The sequence below is a fragment of the Neoarius graeffei genome, chromosome 3 (assembly GCF_027579695.1).
Source record: "Neoarius graeffei isolate fNeoGra1 chromosome 3, fNeoGra1.pri, whole genome shotgun sequence".
Classification (NCBI taxonomy): Eukaryota; Metazoa; Chordata; class Actinopteri; order Siluriformes; family Ariidae; genus Neoarius; species Neoarius graeffei.
In genome coordinates this window covers 109,620,564-109,627,479 of record NC_083571.1, presented here as the reverse complement: position 1 = coordinate 109,627,479, position 6,916 = coordinate 109,620,564, and the positions used below count along the sequence as shown (strand labels likewise).

At 42.9% G+C, this 6,916-nt stretch overlaps 1 long non-coding RNA gene across 1 annotated transcript; it reads right to left on the bottom strand.

Annotated features, from left to right (window-relative positions):
• Positions 1-3,106: 3,106 nt before the first annotated feature.
• Positions 3,107-6,684, bottom strand: LOC132883016 (uncharacterized). The gene is made up of 4 exons (XR_009654271.1): positions 6,456-6,684; positions 6,305-6,367; positions 3,416-3,481; positions 3,107-3,170 (listed from the first exon to the last, which is right to left on the bottom strand). It is a non-coding gene; the product is annotated as an uncharacterized LOC132883016 (long non-coding RNA).
• Between the last annotated feature and the right edge of the window lie 232 nt (positions 6,685-6,916).

Sequence of the window (6,916 nt, the reverse complement as noted above, 5' to 3'; positions counted from 1 at the left end):
GGTGAGTTTGGCGTTGTAGTTCCGCTTAGCTTGCTTCTCTGCCTGGTTGAATATGTGTCTGGCATCTGCAAACTGCTGCTTATTGGTGGGTGAGTTGTTGCTTTTAAGCTCTTGAAAGAGATGCCGCTTCTTTCTTGCAGCTCTTTGGCAGTTCTCGTCGAACCATGGTTTGTCTCCTGTTTTTCTGGTGACAGTTTTGTTGGGGATGAACTGGTCCATGGTGGTCTGGATGATTTTTGTGATCTCGGCACATATGCTCTCAGGATCTTCCCCAGAGAATACCTTCCACCAGTCGGTGCCTGAAATGAAGCCTCGCATTCCCCAGTAATTGGCTTTCTCATACTACCACGCCTTCCTTTTGTATGGCTTATTTCTGTATGCTGGCAGGTCAAGCCTTACTAGGACAGGGTTATGGTCCAATGTTCCCATGTTGGCCAGTGTTGTGGATACAGCTGGAAGGTCAGTCATGATGAGGTCTAGAATCTGGTCACCTCTGGTTGGAGTCATTATGACTTGTTCTAGGCCTAGACAGCTTGCAAGCTCCAGGGCCCGGCAGCCAGCTGCATCAGTTGTTTGACTTCCTAGCCAATCTTCATGATGGACATTAAAATCTCCAACCAGCATGACAGAGTAGGCACCAAATTCAGCCATTGCGGGCAAGGTTTCAGTGTCGATGTAATTGAAGACGTTGGTGCTTGGTGGTCTGTAAACAGCTCCTATGAGGAGCTTCTGGGAACGTAGAGTGACTGTAAACCACATCAGTTCAAAGCCTTTTGGGTGCATTATGGTGGATGGCAATTCCATGCATGCAAAACACTGCAATTCTGCCCCCTGAAGAGTTTCTATCTCTCCAACAACACATGGTGTATCCTGGAATTGCAATGCACTCAGCTCTGTCCTGTACAGTCTCATCCAGGAATGTCTCTACCACAATAACAATGGTAGGTTCTTTGGCCTTGCACAGGTTAGCCAGTTTGCCAAAGTTTGATCTTAGTCCATGGATGTTAACCTTGATTATTCGCGGTTCTTTATCTCGTAGTCGGTAGACAGTCATAGATCGTTTCCTTCGTGATCTGTCCTGTGGGGGGTTTTCTTTGTACTTTGTAGCAATTGGTTGGAGGTTATGGGGTTGCTAGCCCCTGCATTCTGGACACACTTGAGCAGTGCGGTGGGGGTGTACGCTATACATGACCTGATCTGAAAGCATCAAAAGACTCATAACAGATTGGGTCCAGAAGTGGACCACTCGGCCAAGGGTGGGGTGACCAGCGTTTATCACACCCCTCACTACCCCATAAGGCATAAAGGTAAAGACGACACATTTCTTTTCAGCGTTTTCTGCAAGATTTGTGTATTATTTTTGTTTTGTACAATTGGAGAGTGAAAAAAGAAAAGGAACACCATGCGAAAGTTTGGGCACCCCAATACATTTGAGTTCTCAGGTAACTTTTACCAAGGTTCCAGACCTTAATTAGCTTATTGAGCTATGGCTTGTTCAAATTCTTCGTTAGGAAAGGTCAGATGATGCAGATTTCAAAGCTGTATAAATTCTCTGACTCCTCAAACTTGTCCCTAAAATCAACAGCCATGGGCTCCTCTAAGCAACTCCCTCGCATTCTCATCTCATCATCTCTAGCTGCTTTAACCTGTTCTACAGGGTCGCAGGCAAGCTGGAGCCTATCCCAGCTGACTACGGGCGAAAGGCGGGGTACACCCTGGACAAGTTGCCAGGTCATCACAGGGCTGACACATAGACACAGACAACCATTCACACTCACACCTACGGTCAATTTAGAGTCACCAGTTAACCTAACCTGCATGTCTTTGGACTGTGGGGGAAACCAGAGCACCTGGAGGAAACCCATGCGGACACGGGGAGAACATGCAAACTCCGCACAGAAAGGCCCTCGCCGGCCATGGGGCTCGAACCCGGACCTTCTTGCTGTGAGGCGACAGCGCTAACCACTACACCACCGTGCCGCCCTCCACGCATTCTGAATAATAAAATAATTGATGCTCACAAAGCAGGAGAAGGCTACAAGAACGTAGCAAAGTGTTTTCAGGTAGCTGTTTCCTCAGATTGTAATGTTATTAAGAAATGGCAGTTAACAGAAACAGTGGAGATCAAGGTGAGGTCTGGAAGATGAAGAAAACTTTCTGAAAGAACTGCTCGTTGGATTGATAGAAAGGCAAATAAAAAACCCTGTTTGACTGCAAAAGACCTTCAGAAAAATTTAGCAGACCCTGGAATGGTGGTGCACTGTTCTACTATGCAGTGACACCTGAACAAATATGACCTTCATGGGAGAGTCATCAGAAGAAAACCATTCCTGCATCCTAGCCACAAAATTCAGCATCTGAAGTTTGCACATGAACATCTAAATAAGCCTGATGCATTTTGGAAACGAGTTCTGTGGACTGATGAAATCAAAATAGAACTTTTTGGCCACAATGTGCAAAAGTATGTTTAGAGAAAAAAGGGTGCCAAATTCCAGGAAAAGAACACCTCTCCAACTCTGAAGCATGGGTGTGGATCGATCATGCTTTGGGGTTGTGTTGCAGCCAGTGGCACAGGGCACATTTCATGGGTTGAGGGAAGCATGGATTCAAATAAATACCAGCAAACTCTGGAAGCAAACATCATACCATCTGTAAAAAAGTTGAAGTTAAAAAGATGATCTGGCGGCTTGTCCATGGTGTACCCCGCCTCTCACCCATAGTCAGCTGGGATAGGCTCCAGCCTGCCCGCGACCTTGCACAAGATACAGTGGCATGCAAAACTTTGGGCACCCTTACTGAAAATTCCTGTTACTGTGAATAGTTAAGTGAGCAGAAGACGAAGTGCCAAAGACCCAATGCTGGACTGTTGCCCAAAACCATTAACCTCCAAACACTCCGTTCTGTGCACACCTTGGATTCTGCTTCATTTGTATGTCACTTTGGATAAAATTGGATCTCCCAGATTGTTTACGTAAATAAAAATGCACTTGATGGTAAAGTTGGTTGTTCTAAAGAAGTACCATGTTGTTGTTGTTGTTGGGGTTTTTTTCCTCCCAGAATTCTGCACTGCAGGTTTGTAATCTAAGATCAAATGTATGTTGTCTTACCTTTGCTAGGGATCTGTGTTGTAGTTGTTACATATCCCGGAGTGGTATAAGTCTGTTCTGTTTCTGGAAAAGAAATACAACTATAAAGCAAAAGAAGTGCTGTGATGATACAAGGAGTGCTGAATCAGTGTGATATGATTATGGTCATTATAGTAAAATAGTTGTATAGTAAATATTATCAAGAAAAAAAAACAAAAAAAACCCAAGGCCTTCCAGTGATGACTCTTGTAATACATGTAGAGTTTGTTTGAATTATTCTGCCATTACAGATTCATGAAAATTTTAATTGAGACCACTGTTTTTCCTACCTGGATGCTTCGTGGTCACATCTTCGGTGACGGAGGTTGTCTCATGTTGTGTTGTTGAAACAGGTGCTAACAAAATAATGACAGTTTTTTGTGCTTTAAATTGTCTGAGTTTGTATTGTTTCTGCTTCAGATTAAATGTATAATAAGAGTAAGTTCAAACCCCAGAACTGCCAAAGACCCACTGCTGGATCATTGCCCAAAACCATTTATCTCCAAATGCTCAGGGGTGGGTTTCCCAATAACGTTGCACTTTAGGGCTAAAGAGGGAGTTTAAAGATGCTCTTAAGCAACAAATGTTGTCTCTGTACATGGTTTTCCCAAACTTACTCATAAGAAGGAGTTTTAAGAGCAACTTTGCTAAGAGCTTCTTTGCAATGCATGTCCTCGATATAGGCATCAGTAGTTGCTAAAGGCATTCATATTGTACTTGCAAAAGGCATTAGTAGCTACTAAATCCAGTCGATGAGGTCACATAGTGTTTGTTTTAAACCAAAAAACAATGAAATATAAAGTGTTAAAATATGCTAATATATTGTATCGTTGTTAAGCATTGTATATATATATATATATATGGGGGCACGGTACTGGTGGTGTAGTGGTTAGCACTGTCACCTCACAGTAAGAAGGTCCTGGGTTCGAGCCCAGCAGTCGACGGGGGCCTTTCTGTGTGGAGTTTGCATGTTCTCCCTGTCCATGTGGGTTTCCTCTGGGTGCTCCGGTTTCCCCCACAGTCCAAAGACATGCAGGTTAGGTTAATTGGTGGCTCTACCGGTAAATTGACCGTAGGTGTTAATGTGAGTGTGAATGGTTGTTTGTCTCTATGTGTCAGCCCTGCGATGATCTGGCGGCTTGTCCAGGGCGTACCCCGCCTCTCACCCATAGTCAGCTGGGATAGGCTCCAGCCTGCCCACGACCTTGCACAAGATAAGTTAGTAAGTGCTCTCTGTTCTACTCTGTTCTGTGCAAGAATTTTTGCATCAGTCAGGGACCCACCAAGTTGACTATAAGCCATGTACAACAAGATTGATTGGAATAATTGTTTTATTCTATCCACATTCACTGGATTTTGAGAAAGAGCATTTTTTATTTTTTGCAAATTTGATAAATAAAAACTTTATACAAAACGTCCAACAAAATCATTTCCACTTATAATGTAAACAAACCGGCAAAATGACAGTAGCAATTTGTGAAAAATGCGATAATAATAATAATAATAATAATAATAATAATAATTCTTGAAAAATAAAAAAAGATGTTCTTATCATCAAATACTTTTATTCCATATTTTGTTTCCTTTTTTTGTGTATTTTTTGGGGTTTTGTTTTCAAGTCGAGTTTTTATTTCATCCTCAGTTGGTTCAGCAACACGCTGTGCCATTTTGTTTTTCTCTACTCACGGTACAGTATATGAGCTGATATCCTACTAGTAGAGTAGCCAATCAGAGCGCGTGATTGCTCATATCCAGTGATATATATTTCAAGATATAATGTTAAATGTTAGAGGTGCAGAAATTTCTCTCATTTATGACACTAAATTCAATAATCACTCACCTGATGGAGTTAAATTTGATTAAAATGTGACGATATATCAGTGTGACATTACGATATCCATACGTAATTCCACAACAGATTGAAATATATTCATAATGTTTTGTGTATATTTATTTAATAATTAACTCAATGTACTTGCAATGTACAAGAAAAATAATTTAACACAAGCAGCAGATTCAACACCAGTTTCCGCCCATTGATTGTGAGAGTCCCTCGGAGGCGCAGCGCATTCTGTGTATTCGGCTGTGAGGAGATGCTCTTTGTTGTGAAAGAGTGATCCAGGTCCATCATAAGTTAAGAGTGAACTAATGCACTATTTTGGTTACGACGTTATTTGGGAAAACCACGTTAGCTAAACGTGGGATCTTAAGAGGCAGTTAAAGACGCTCTTAGGCCAAGTTTACATTAGACCGTATCTGTCTCGTTTTCTTCGCGGATGCACTGTCCGTTTACATTAAAACGCCTGGAAACGCCGGGAAACGGGAATCCGCCAGCGTCCACGTATTCAATCCAGATCGTGTCTGGTCCGGTGCTGTGTAAACATTGAGAATACGCGGATACGCTGTGCTGAGCTCTAGCTGGCGTCGTCATTGGACAACGTCACTGTGACATCCACCTTCCTGATTCGCTGGCGTTGGTCATGTGACGCGACTGCTGAAAAACAGCGCAGACTTCAGCCTTGTATCACCTTTCATTAAAGAGTATAAAAGTATGAAAATACTGCAAATACTGATGCAAATACTGCCCATTGTGTAGTTATGATTGTCTTTAGGCTTGCCATCCTTCCACTTGCAAGTGTTAAGTGATATGCGCTGGGATCACACACACAGCGGCTCAGTCCCGAATCACTGCTTGTGCACTTCACTCGCGTGCTCTGTGAGCTGCGCAGGGCCGGAGTGCACACCCTCCAGAGGGCACTCGCTGTTCAGGGCGGAGTGATTTGGAGCACAGGATGCCTGCGGAGCCGAGCGTATCCGTGTATTGGTGTTGCTGTGTGCACGCGAATCGTGTATTGGTGTTGCTGTGTGCACACTAATCGTTTTAAAAACGTTAATCTGATTATCCGCTGATACGGTCTAATGTAAACCCCACCTTAGCCTTTAGAGGCTTTCGAGAAACCCACCCCTGATCTGTGCACAGCTTGCATTCTGTTTCACTTGAATGTCACTTGGAATAAAATTGGATCCACCAAATTGTTCACGTAAATAAACATGCACTTGATGGTAAAGTTGGTTGTTCTAAAGAAGTACCATGTAGTTGGAGTTGTTGTTGGGGTTTTTTTCTCCCAGAATTCTGCACTGCAGGTTTGCATTTTAATATCAGATGTACTTCGTCTTACCTTTGGTAGGGATCTGTGTTGTAGTTGTTACATATCCCGGAGTGGTGGTGGTCCGTCGTGGTGCTAAAGAAATAGGTTACAATGAAGTGAAATACAAAGTAGCTGACATGAAGGAATGCTCTGTTTCTATGGTTGCATAGTGAATATTTACCTTCCCTAATGACTAAGTTGATGCTGAATTTTTTATCGTTGAACCATCCGGGCACTTGGACTCGGCAGCCATACTTTCCTGCATCACTTTTTCTCACATTGAAGATAGTCAGAGACGCATCTCCCTTCTGCAGTGCCCCCAGGAGCTGATATCTCACATCACTTCTCTGCAGCACGCGTTTTTGATTTGCATAAAGGATTTGAGCACCACAACCATTTGTTGGGATGTTTCCTTTCATCCAGCATACGTGACATACCCCATGATAACGCGAGTCATACTTGCATGGCAGAACGACGGCCTGACCCTCAATGCCGTATATAACCGTGGCCCTACATGTACAGACTAAAGCAGGGAGAAGTGGAGAGGTTTTATTAAAAAGCTTTGATTAAAAAGGCCAGCACATTGAAGTAATAATTCAATTAAAAAAAAAAAAAAATCACACGGCTAGTGTTGCTGACAAA